This window comes from Dendropsophus ebraccatus, chromosome 7, assembly GCF_027789765.1.
Source record: "Dendropsophus ebraccatus isolate aDenEbr1 chromosome 7, aDenEbr1.pat, whole genome shotgun sequence".
In the NCBI taxonomy this organism is placed as follows: Eukaryota; Metazoa; Chordata; class Amphibia; order Anura; family Hylidae; genus Dendropsophus; species Dendropsophus ebraccatus.
The window spans coordinates 103,601,547-103,615,316 of record NC_091460.1 but is presented as its reverse complement, the minus strand read 5'-3'; the positions used below and the strand labels follow the sequence as shown (position 1 = coordinate 103,615,316).

General features: G+C 43.6%; 1 long non-coding RNA gene across 1 annotated transcript in view; it reads right to left on the bottom strand.

Moving 5' to 3' along the window:
* LOC138796940 (uncharacterized) overlaps nucleotides 1-5,023 on the bottom strand; it is a 45,407-nt gene extending 40,384 nt beyond the window's left edge. The window contains exon 1 of the long non-coding RNA XR_011363854.1: nucleotides 4,610-5,023. This is a non-coding gene — a long non-coding RNA (uncharacterized lncRNA). The remainder of the gene's footprint in view (nucleotides 1-4,609) is intronic.
* Between the last annotated feature and the right edge of the window lie 8,747 nt (nucleotides 5,024-13,770).

Below are 13,770 nucleotides of genomic sequence, written 5' to 3'. Positions count from 1 at the left end.
GTGATGCCAATGGGACGTAAGGGAAAGAATGTTGTCACTCCAGGTCGGGTGGGAAAAAACTCTGTACGTCCGTAGTTAGTTCTGAGGAGAAGTCGGTCCATAGAAATCTCAAAAGCTGTTTATAAATGTGTGTTTCATTTGTTTTACATGTTGTTCAGAATAAAAAATCATTATTTTTGGGGTGTAGAACCAATTGTCTGCATTTCAATGATTTCTTATGGGAAAATTTTCTTTGGTTTAAGAGTAGATTTGGATTACAAGCGCAGTCCCAGAACGAATTATACTCGTAATCCAAGGCACCACTGTATATATGAAGTCAAGTAAACTGTTTGAGTTACTTGTTTATTTTTTGTTTTGATTTATGTTTTTTTATGTTTTTCCATGTGACTTGTGTATGCTGCTGTATAACCTGTAGTTAGTGGTATATTTTTTCCAGTCACAGTGCTGCCACCTCTGTCCATGTCAGAAACAATCCAAAGAAGAAGAGGTTTTATATGGGGATTTGCTATTGTAGAATTCCTGACATGGACAGAGCACTGTGTAAAACTGGAAAGAATACACCACTTCCTGCAGGACATACGGCAGCTGATAAGTACTGGAAGACTTGAGAATTTTTAAATAGAGGTAAACTACAAATCTATAGAATTTCCTTAAACCAGATGATTTGAAGAAAAAAAAACTCCCAAACCTGTGTCAAGGCCATCCTAACCTGTTGATAGAAGCTAGTAGTAGTAGATTACACTAAAGATTACACTACTTTTTATTAGCCTTCCGTTGTGCCATTCCTCTGTTAGGTGCACTGGTTGACACGGTATTCATAGAGGAGTATGGTAAGAGAAGCAGGCAAGCAGCCATATTGGTACACTAAGAGCCTTATTTGCATGTCAATAAAACAGTTTTTTACAAAAGAGCTGCAAACTGGAAAACTATCAGCAGGTTCGTGCAGACAAAGCTGCTGAGAGCTCCCAGTAGCTCCTCACCTCCCCTTCCTGCTGACACTCCTCTGATGCTCGCAGACTTTAATACTAAAGTAATATGTACGTTAGTACTAGGGATGGTCCGAACCTGCCGAGGTTCGTGTTCGTAGGAACCCGAACTCTCGGCAATGATTCCCGCTGTCTTCCTCCTCCGTGGAGAGGGTGGATACAGAGGGAGGACCGCCTGGAAAACTGGCATACAGTCATAGCCATAGGCTGTACCCCAGTTTTCCAGGCGGTCCTCCCGCTGTATCCACTCGCTGCACGGAGCGGCCAGACAGCAGGAATCTGATGCAGAACGTTCGGCAGGTTCGGACCATCCTTAGTTAGTACATTAGAAGCACTGAGGGCGTTCCTCAGCCTGCCCGTTTCCTCCTACTTAATGGGGCTCTGGGTGGCCAAGGAACACCCCCAGTGCTCCTAACATACTAATTTACTTATTTCTTTAGGTAGCAGCGGCAAGAGGAGGTAAGCAGCTACCGGGAGCTGTCAGGAGGTTTTCTGCACAAACATGCTGATAGTTTTCCTTTAACCCCTTAACGACATAGGGCGTATATTTACGCCCTGATGCCGTTAAGGACGTTCAGAGCGGGGCCGCGCGTCGACCCCGCTCTGAACCGCGGCGGTCCCGGGTGCCGCTTGTAGCCCGGGACCGCCGGTATTAGCGGGCATGGTCCGATCGCCGTGCCCGCTAATACAGTAATCAGATGCAGCTGTCAAACATGACAGCTGCATCCGATTACCGGACGCAGCACTTCCCTGGTGTCTAGTGTAATAAAAAGCGCTCAAAAAGTCGTATATGCGCAATCAAGGTACCGATAGAAAGATCACATCATGGCGCAAAAAAATGACACCTCACACAGCCCCATAGACCAAAGGATAAAAGCGCTATAAGCCTGGGAATGGAGCGATTTTAAGTGACGTATATTTGTTGACAATGGTTTGAATTTTTACAGGCCATCAGATACAATATAAGTTATACATGTTACATATCGTTTTAATCGTAACGACTTGAGGAACATATATAACAAGTCAGTTTTACCCTAGGGCGAATAGCGTAAAAACACATTTCCCCCAAATAAACAAAATGCGTTTTTTTTTTCAATTTCACCATACATTTATTTTTTTACTGGATTCACAGTGTACTTTATGCAAAAAATTCAGCCTGTCATTGCAAAGTACAATTAGTGACGCAAAAAATAAGGGCTCATGTGGGTTTCTAGGTGGAAAAATGCAAGTGCTATGGCCTTTTAAGCCCAAGGAGGAAAAAACGAAAATGCAAAAATCGAAATTGGCTCTGTCCTTAAGGGGTTAATAAAAGGAGGCATAATCTTCAGCCTTCAGTGTACGTGCAACTATTAGCATTTTCCTTTAAATCGCATTAAATTACATATCAAAAACAACACAATACAGCTTTTTAAAAATGTTAGTGCATTTTAAGGATAGGAATGTGAAGTGGGAGATTTCTCCTCTTTTCAAATCCGTTCCTGGCTTTGGCTTCAAAAATCTGTCAGATAAATCTCTCCATGTAAACACACCATTTCTTGTATCCTTGTATTGTAATCTCCTAAAGGCAGATTTAGTATTTTGATGCTTGAAAAAAAGGAAACTCGGGACTTCCCGTGTTTAGACTCTTTGAGAGAAAAAAAAAGTCTAAACACAGGAAGTGCTGTAACGACAGGTATACTTTAAAGTGTTACTGTCGTTATAACTTTTAAAATCTAAGTAAACCGTAGATATGATATAAAGCAAGTTTGCAATTTCCAATCATTTTTTTTATTTTTTTTAGTTATCATGGAAAACACAGCTCTTCCTGTTTTCTCTTTTTTTTTCTCAAAAAACAGGAAACAGTCAGAAAACAGGAAGTCCAGTGTTTCCCAGGTCATCTGAGGGCTCACAGAGAGAAGGCAGTCATATAATTGACTGACACATTGAGCCGCGACTCTCTGTGTTTTTCAACCAGCACTAGTCAGAAAATCTGCTTTCAGGAGACGGGACCTGGATTTCTGGTAAGTTCAGCTTTGTTTTACAGCCTAAGAAAATAATGAATGTATATTGCAAACTTGCTTTATTTCACATCTACTGATTTCGATTTTGAAAGTTATAACAACAGGTACACTTTAAATATATTAAAATCTTTTATTTTTCCTAATATTCAAATAAAGTGCTATGTCAAAAAATAAAGGCTAGATTTCATATAAACTAAACTAGTGGATATAAACTAGAATGTCTGTGTCAAGGACAAACTGTGCATCTATTATTAGAATACTGTGACAAGGAGAGAACACACACGTATTTGTCAAGAAACATTCGTTTTCGTAAAAAAAAAACCACAGCAAATCATAATAAATGAAAAAGTATGTGCAGTGCTCTAGCGTTCTCATTTGGGGTTTGTACATACAGGACTATTTTTCAAGTTAACATGGGTACATTCAAGTTCAAGGACTGTCCTTTGTTAGGCCAGAGGAGATCATGGACCTTCCCTAGTGAAACCCTCAAGATGACAAGGATTAATACCAATCTTTCGACAGTCTCCCACAGGCAATAACCATGCTCATCATTTATTTTGCTGTCCTAGAACAAGAATCGCCCTAGGCTTATTGTTTTCATTAATAGGTTAAAATACGTGTTATTTTGAAGCCATAATCTGTGCAATATTGATGGTTAGACACAAGATTTATAATGTCCCAAAGCTGATGAAATTACATTGTGGCCTGCCCAACACTGTCTTGTATTTTATTTTACTGGTTAGCAGACTGATGAATGACATTCTGTTCCACCTCGTAAAGTTTTCAAAGTTTCTTCTGCAGAAAATAAGAAGAATACAATTTGTGGGACTTACAGAACAACATTCATTTGGAATGAAATTCAATTGAATGGGATTCTGGGACGTTATCCATTACTTTATCCGTTGTTTTTTTTTCTAGTTTCCTACACTTGACTTAGAATTTTTATATTTTGTTTTTAACTATCTGTTAACTTATAAAAAGTAAGTAGGCAGTAGCTGTACCATGACTCCCGCTCCTGGATTTGACTAAAAATACCAAATACTGACCAAAATGTGAACCAAGCCATACCGTGTCTATGTAATCTGGAGCAGGGCCAGGGGTATAGCTGAGGGGGGAGTGGGGAGCATATGCCCTATGTGTAATTAGGATCCCTAAGCTGGTCACATGGTATAATTTTTTTAGTAGCAGCTGACAGAGGCTGGGAAGGTTTGTGTAATAAACAGCTGCGCAATGCATGCATTGTAAGGACCCACACACAGAGCAAAAGAGGTGGAAGTTTCAAGCAGAGCCTGCCATTTGAAATTCTGCCTGTCACATACATTCACTGGGATTTCTCATGCACCTCCGCTCTCCAAAGAATTGACAAGTCACTTCTTTTTGCTCTGTGTGCATGGGCCCTTAATTAGATTATGTAGAGGTATTTTCTTTATGTATTATTCCAAGCTTGTCCTCTATAGTTCCTCATTGCTATTTGTTGATTCCCCCCATGAGTGTGGTCCACTTGCTTTAATGCTTGGGATCAGTATAATATCATGTGACTGTGCATGTTGGTAAAATTATTAAAGGACAACTCTGGTGCTAATTAAAATAAAAATCTATTATAAACATAGTTTACACACTTACCATTCTTCCCGAGTCTGTCTCCCTTTGTATCTCTCACTGTTTGCAGTTCGCTGAAGCTCCAGTTGGTGTCTTCATTTCCTCTTCACTTCCTGGTTTGGGTTTTCCCATGATGCACTTTGTCTCCTGTGATGTCTAAATCTCACTCCACCCCTTCCCCAACACACTTACACACACACTAAGTGAAACCCGATTGTCATTAGCTCAGGGCTGCAGGGCTGGGGGAGAGGAGTCCTGTGCAGTTGCTTGATATGCTGGGAGACAGGCAGCAGTGACAGAGGAAAGAGCAAATGACTCATTCACTACCTGAGCTCCGAGAGAGGGGGAGAAGGGCAGTCCTGTGTAACTGCTTATCTACACAGAGGAAAGAGATAACAGTATTCATCAGCCTGGTTTCATTCAACCTGTTAGGACTTGGACCGTGCATCCGGCTCCCGGCGTTGCCGATGCATGCAGCCAAAGCATACATAACCGCTCAGGCCGGTTGCTAGGGGACCGACGGCGTCCATAGCAGCCGGACTGCTTCTCATGTTTTTTACCTACTCTGCTCTGCTACTCCATGTTGTAGCAGAGGCCAGGGTTTCACTCCTCTGGCTCATCAGCATAGCTGTTTTGTGTGTTGAACTGATTGTAGATTGACAGCTGACTCTGCCAATCACCTGTCAGTAATCTTAAGTCTGAGACCTACAAGTATCCTCCCCAGTCTACTTTGCCTTGCCTGTGAAAGTCGCTGGCTTGCCTAGTGTTACTTGATCTAACGTTCCTGCATTCATATTCTGGTTACCTGACTTCAGCTTTGACTACTTGACTATTCTTCTGGACACATTTTGGTACTTTGTTGCTTGGCTGGTTTTGACTCAGACTTCTGACCTTCCCTTTATTGTGTTGTGTTGTGTATTGTCTTGTTTTGTTTTGTGTATTCACTGTAGTGAGATCAGGGACTGCTGTCCAGTTGTCCGTTTGCTAATTAGAGCATCTGAGGCAGGTAGGTAGGGGCAGTGGGGTGGGTGCCAGCTTCAGGGCTCACCTGTCCTTGTGTCTCTCTGTCCTGATCCTAACACAACCTTCATTCATTCAACCAATCAGAGCAAGCTGAGTCATCTGAAAAAGGGAGGCTGGCCTAACAGGGCTTAGACCAGGTACTGTTTTTGTTAGGTGATTCTGTGGACCAGTGGAGATGCTTCTTTCCTTTCTACCTATCTCTGTTCTCCTTCTGTGCACTCTCTTCTCCACCACTCACAGGGACCCTTACACACCCTGTTGGAAGTAGTCACATGGGGAACGGAAGTGTAGCGTCATTCAAGTTAGTTTCCCTCTGATCCTCTTAGGTGTAGGACACACAGAGACCAGGCATCCCTGCTGTACTTAGCCAGGGCCTGGCTCTGCCAGGTTCCCTGTCCGGGACAGACCAGCTGTGAAGTAGTCAGAGACACATGTGTATGGAGAACTCAGAGACTTTTCTTCCTAAACTTTTAACTACAGACACTATGCAGTGTTAAGCCACTACAGGAGGACAAATTAGAGATCACCCCAGCCCATGCCGTGAACCTCTCTTAAAGGTGCAGGGAAGTATCCCAAATAGAGTAAAGCAACCGTAACCAAGGTTTCTGTACTCTATCTCACAGCACAGATGAATCCGGGACATGCTCAGACACTTCGCTTCGCCCCAAATAACATAGTCTGGGGCTTGTGTTACCCTCGTAGGACAGGTACCCCGACACTGCAGGGCAGAAGGTGGTTTAGAAAACTTGGGCAAAAGTACTCTCTTCTCAAGTCTTCTTCTCTTCAATACTCTTTTCTCAAATTCTGGCAGAGCACACTACTAGACTGGGTTGGGGCTCTCCTGACAAACTCCTCTACTCTCCTCAACGCTAAGCTACACCAACACTGCTACTCTACCTCTGCACTTTAACAGTAAAACCATTCTATTTATTATACTGGGACTCAGTAATCATTGGACCAGCAACCAAACATACCGGCTACATTTCCCCTTTCAGTGGGCGGCGATACCGACAGTCCGGGTGGGTCATGTTCCCACTCCCGACCACTGTGACAAGAGCCCAAGATGCCCATCCCAACCCGACAGGCCATAACATAAAAGCAGGTGTAAAAGAAGCCGGTGGAGCCTCATCAAAGGGCCTCGAAACACAGGACTAGCCAGATATCCCTCCGGGAAGGACCCAGCCAAGGGGTGGCTCCTATAAGGAAACCACCAAAACCACCATATTAAGTGGCCCTATAAGTTAATGTAATGACAAGGGAAAAACCAAGGCCAGGTAACCATCCACATACAGCTGTTTCAGGGTGTTGCCCCTCATGAGTGTGGAGCAGGATTCTGGCTAGGTGGGAGCAATGCCTAGTAGAGCCATAAGAGAAACAGATTGCTGATCTCAGGGAGACCAGCCAAACGACAACACTGCCGGCTGTTAGTGAAAGCCCTCAAAGCAGTGAAGTCCTAGGTGCATTGCCCCCTGGGAAACATGAATATGCAAAAGAAGAGCTCATGGAGCCTCATCAAAGAGTCTAGAAACACAGGACTAGCCAGATATCCCTCCGGGAAGGACCCAGCCAAGGGGGGGCTCCTGTAAGGAAACCACCTAAACCACCATATTAAGTGACCCTATAAGTCAATGTGATGACAAGGGAAAAACCAAAGCAGGTGTAACACCCAACCTGTGTGCTGAACTAGCAATCGCGTCACAATAGTACCATCACTGGCTGAGGCCTGGACCACACCACACAGTCATTAGATAAGAATGGGTTTACTTCACTTCCTGGTGGTGGTGGGGGGGGGGGTTGAGGGGGAAAAGATAGAAAAGGGGGGCAGATAGGTGATTGAAGCAAATAATGAAGTTACATAACTTTGTAATGTGTTTCAATTACTATGGAAAAGCTTTTCACCGGAGTTTTCCTTTGTATGAGTCTGGTAACATGACACATTCTTTTTTTTTTTTAAATTCACCCGTTCCCGACCAAGGACACAGCTGTATGTTCATTTTTGCAGTGCATAACCTCATGAACGTACAGTTACATTCTTGGATGAAACTTGGGCAGAATCAGCCCCCATTCCATTCACGGCGGGTCCAAGCTGTCAGTGATAGCCAGGCACCCACCACAACTGCCAAGAGCCGAGCTCAGATTGTGGCAGTTAACCCTATATATGCTGCGATCACAATCCACTCCTGGGTTTTGTTGCAAAATACTGAGCAAAAATACTGAGTGGGAACATAGCCTAAAAGGGTACTTCAGTAAAAAAAAAAAAAAATGTTTTTGAGATCAACTGACATAACAAGGTTATACAGATTTTTAAATGACTTCTATTTAAAAATCTCCAGTCTTACAGCACTTTTCAGTCTGAGATGGTGCTCTCTGAGCAGTAGCAAACCTCTCCTGCTCTGGACAGTTCCTGACATGGATAGATGTGGCCGCAGAGAACACTGTGTCAGACGTCCTGCAGCCATTGAAGACCAAGCCCAAAATGACACTGTGGACCGCCCAAATTTTCATTTTTGCGTTTTCGTTTTTTCCTCATCCCCTTCTAAGAGCTCTAGCACTTTCAATTTTCTATTTACAGGGCTTACAGGACATGTAAGGGCTTGTTTTTGACAAGAATAGGTGTACTATGTAATGACGTCTTTCATTTTTACCATAGCATGTATGATGGAACCCCAAAAATATTATTTATGAAAATATAAATTGGTGAAATCGTAAAAAAAAGAATGCAATATGGTAACTTTGGGGGGGGCTTCCTGTATCTACGTAATGCACTATACAGTAAAAATGACATATCTTTATTCTATAGGTCAGTCAGAACACAACCATATGCAGGGTTACACAGATTCTCTAATGTAATATATTTTTTTTTTATGAAATCCTTTTTTTTGCAATTATTAATAAAATGGGCCTATTGTGACGCTTATAACGGTTTTAGTTTTTCACCTATGGGGCTGTATGGGGTGTCATTTTTTGCACCATGATCTCTAGTTTTTACCATATTAGTGTAGCTCTGATGTTTTGATCACTTTTTATTAATTTTTTTATATATAATGTAACAAAAAAATCGGCAATCCTGGCACTTTTTTCCCTCTTTTCGTTTACGCCGTTCGCCTTTCACGATGACGATTGTTTATTTTTATATGTTTTATTTATATAATGGGAAAGGGGATGATTTTAACTTTTATTGGGGGAGGGGCTTTGGGGTATTTTTAACCCTTAGGCAACCCTAGATGTACCCGTACGTCCAGGGCCGCCTACGTGTGCCCAGAGCGGAACCAAACAGAGGCTTAGCTCTGAACCACCGCGGTCCTAGGTGCGGCATGTAGCCCGGGACCGGGCGGCTATTAGCGGGCACGGTCCGATCGCCGTGCCCGCCAATAAAGTAATCGGATGCAGCTGTCAAAGTTGACATGAACTTGAGTTACTTGAATGCAGCCATCCCTGGTGTCTAGTGGGGTGGATCGCTCCTCCGAGACGTTGTCCCAGAGGAGCGATCCACACATCCTGCTGCCGCCGGGCTCAGCGCCGTAATGGCGCTGATCGCGGCTCGGCACTCAATTGCTTCCGGCTGTGCCTATCTCATCGATCTATCCTGTATTAGTATACAGGATAGATCTCAATAAGAGATCAGAGTGCTTATACTAGAAGACCCCCAGGGGTTCTTCTAGTATAAGTGTAAAAGGTAAAAAAAAAAAAAAAAGTGTTGTTATTAATAAAAAGCCCCCTCCGCTAATAAAAGTTTGAATCACCCCTCCTTTTCCCATGTTATAAATAATAATAAATAAATAAACATGTTTGTTATTGGCGCGTACGTAATCGCCCAAACTATTAATTTATCACATTCCTGATCTCGCACGGTAAATGGCGTAAGCGCAAAAAAAAAACCAAAGTGCAAAATTGCGCATTTTTGGTCGCATCAAATCCAGAAAAATTGTAATAAAAAGCGATCAAAAAGTTGTATATGTGCAATCAAGGTACCGATCAAAAGTACACATTATGGGGCAAAAAATGACGCCTGACCCAGCCCCATAGACCAAAGGATAAAAGGGTTATAAGCCTGGGAATGGAGCAATTTTAAGGAACATATATTTGTTAACAATGGTTTGAATTTTTTACAGGCCATCAGATACAATAAAAGTTATACATGTTATATATCGTTGTAATCGTAACATCTTGAGGAACATATATAACAAGTCAGTTTTACACCAGGGCGAACGGCGTAAAAACGAAAAAAATAAATAAATAAAAGAAATGAGTTGGTTTTTTTTTATTTCACCACACATTGAATTTTTTTCTGGTTTTGTAGTGTCCTTTATGAAAAAATTCAGCCTGCCATTGCAAAGTACAATAAGTGGCACAAAAAAAAGGACTCATGTGGGTCTCTAGGTGAAAAAATGCAAGTGCTATGGCCAGGGGCGTAGCTAATGTCTCTTGGGCCCTGGTGCAAGAGGTCAACTTGGGCCCCCCCTTCCTCAATGCTATTGGTATATATATATCTCAAGACCGATATTACCAATAATACCAGTATACAAATCCTGTATACTGAGACCAATATTACCAATAATACCAATATACAAGGGGCAAATATTATATAGTCATATGGAGGTAGCCCCAGCTCTACACAGGCTCTATACACCATATACATTACCGTGCAGTTATATCAAGTGACTCACAGGAGACGTCTTCTCTGATTGGAGTTCTTCCTTTTTCATCTTCGTCTCCATCTGCCCTGGGCCGTTATGAGAACTTCTCCGAGCCACGAATCCACAGAATCTGCCAGACAGACATATTAGACTCCTCACTCTGGCACCATCCTCATCTCTTTACAAACTGCACGCACATCTGTATTGGCCCCTTTACACCCTCATTTAGTGGGTAGGCTGACTCTATGTGACCCCCTTATAGTATATGCCCCCCTCTGTGTGGTCCTCTATAGTACATGCCCTATTGTATTCACCCCCGTGTAATCCCCCTTATAGATGCCCCCCCCCCCGTGTTATACTACTACCCCTTTCATCCTCCTGCCCCTCATCATCATACTACAACCACCTCCATCATAATACTACTACCCATTTCATCCTCCTGCTCCTCCATCTTTATATTACTACCCCCTTCATCCTCCTCCATCATCATCTAATACCTCATCCTCCTGCCCTTTCATCATCATACCACTACACCCCTCATCATCCTCTTGTTCCTTCATCATCATACCACTACACCCTTCACCATCCTCTTGTTCCTTCATCATCATACCACTACACCCCTCATCATCCTCTTGTTCCTTCAGCATACCACTACATCCTCATCATCCTCTTGTTCCTTTACCATCATACCACATGCTCATCATCCTCTTGTTCCTTTACCATCATACCACTACACCCCTCATCATCCTCTTGTTCCATCATCATCATACCACTACACCCCTCATCATCCTCTTGTTCCATCATCATACCACTACACCCCTCATCAACCTCTTGTTCCATCATCATACCACTACATCCTCATCATCCTCTTGTTCCATCATCATCATACCACTACACCCCTCATCATCCTCTTGTTCCATCATCATCATACCACTACACCCCTCATCATCCTCTTGTTCCATCATCATACCACTACACCCCTCACCATCCTCTTGTTCCTTCAGCCTAATTGTTGAATCAGTGCTGCACACCTCTACCTCTTTTCTAGAGCCGGTGCTCAGTGGCAAATGGGTTCTTTAACCCCCAATACTGTACAGTAGAAACCACGGCACTCATTTTTCATGCAAGGATAAGTGAAAGTTTTATTTAACAGTGAAATACAAGGTTTAAACTCCGACCATAGACAGAAAGTACAACAAATGAGACCAATGTAATATGCAACGTTTCGGTCCAACCAGGACCTTCCTCAGGCCATAGGGTCTCTCGTGTGCTTCATATGAAGAAGAAGGTCGGTGGAGTTCCTTCAGCATCATACCACTACACCCCTCATCATCATCTTGATCCTTCATCATCATACCACTACATCCTCATCATCCTCTTGTTCCATCATCATACCACTACACCCCTCATCATCCTCTTGTTCCTTCATCATCATCCTCTTGTTCCATCATCATCATAACACTACATCCTCATCATCCTCTTGTTCCTCCATCATCATACCACTACACCCCCATCATCCTCTTGTTCCTTTATCATCATACCACTACCACTTTGTAGCGGCCCGGTCGCAGCGGCTACCGCTGCGACCGCGGTAGCTACGCCACTGGCTATGGCCTTTTAAGCTCAGGGAGCAAAAAACAAAAATGCAAAAATTTAAATTGGCCGGGTCCTCTAAGGGTTAAAGACATTTTTCCTTTTTTTTCTTTTTACACATTTGAAGTCCCCCTGGGGGACTTTTACCTGCAATCAATAGATTGCATACACTCTACAATGCTATGCCATTGCAGTCACACTTAGTTGGGTCTACATTTAAAGAGAAGCAATCAGCAAAACTGTGATCATATGTTTCCCAGAATCATAGCATAGACCTACTGGGAAGCTCGTACCAGCCACGGCTGCAGCAGTAGCTTTAGTAAGGAGAAAAAGTACTTTTATTCTGCCGCACGAGACAAGGAAAGGGGCGGAAACTAATCATCTGGGCGGGGAGACCTCCAAGGCTTGTCACCACTCGGCGAGCAGTGCAGGGTTGATTGTCAGGCAGAGAGGCCACTAACTGCTGCAGCCGCGACTGGTACGTGCCAAGAGTTGCGCAGTAGCTCTATACTATAATTCTGGGAACCATATCAGCACAATCATGCTGATTGGTTCCCTTTATGCTAAGTTTACACGGAGTGATAATTGGTCCGATCGTACGATTAACGATTTCGAAGTAATGATTTTTTTTTTATAACGATCAGAGGTTAGACGGTACGATATATTGCACGGAAAAATCGTTTTGCGATCGTTTTACGATTGCGCCCGCAGCCCGGCCTGCTCGCAGCCCCGCCCCCTGCTCAACCGCAGCGACCTGCGCCACCCCGATCGCCACCCCCGCCGCCGCTCCGATCGCCACCCCCGCCGCCGCTCCGATCGCCCCCCTGCCGCCGCTCCGATCGCCCCCCGCCGCCGCTCCGATCACCCCCCGCCGCCGCTCTGATCGTCCCCCCTGCCACCGCCGCCGCTCTGATCGCCCCCGCCGCCGATTTATCGATTGTTCGCCACGTTTACACATACGATTATCGTTCAAATTCGTTATTGCGAAAATTCGCCAGATAATCGTTCCGTGTAAACGTAGCATTAAACAAAGAATGTAACATTAAGAGAAGAGTGAATGCAGTTAATTCAAGTCAGCACATTTTGTACAGTGGAACTTTGGCTTTTAATACTACAGGGACACTGTGACCACCTCTTCTACAGTGGCACTTAAAGTGACACTGTCACCCCCTTTGTGCATTCTGACATCTCTACACAAGTGTAAAGGGTAAATATAGCAGTTTTCTTTTCGTTACAAAAAGAACACTAAAAGAAAACTGCTAAATTTACCCTTTACACTTGTTTTAAAAATTTTTTTTTTTTTTTGCAGTTTTCACACCTTATTTTATACCATACGTCATGGTGCTTGTTCAAGTAAAAAGTGATCTTTTATGAACTGCAGATTGTGTTAAGTGGGCGGGGCCTCGCAGCATTAGCACCACTTAGCCGCACCTACAACACCACTGTTGGCCCCGCCCCCTTGGCGGCCATTGGTGGGCCGACCTAGAGGGGGTGGGGCCTAGACCATTAGGCCACCCTGCTCCAATGGCTGGTGAGGGGTCGGGGCCAATGGTGGTGTTGTGGGTGGGGCTGACGCTAATGCTGCGAGGCCCCGCCCACTTAGCACAATCTGCAGTTGGTAAAAGATGACTTTTTACTTGAACAAGCACCATGACGTATGATATAAAATAAGGTATGAAAACCGCTAAATTTACCCTTTACACCTGTGTAGAGATGTCACTTTAAAGTGCTATTACTACAGAGGAACTGGGACTACCTCTTGTGCAAGGGCACTTTGGATGCCAACACTACAGGAGCACTCTGACTGCCTCTACTGCAGTGGCACTTTGGCTGCTAATACTACAAGGATATTGTGAAAAACTATAGTATTGGGAACTTTGGCTGCTATTATGACATGGGCACTCTGACTACCTTTAACCCTTTAAGGACGGA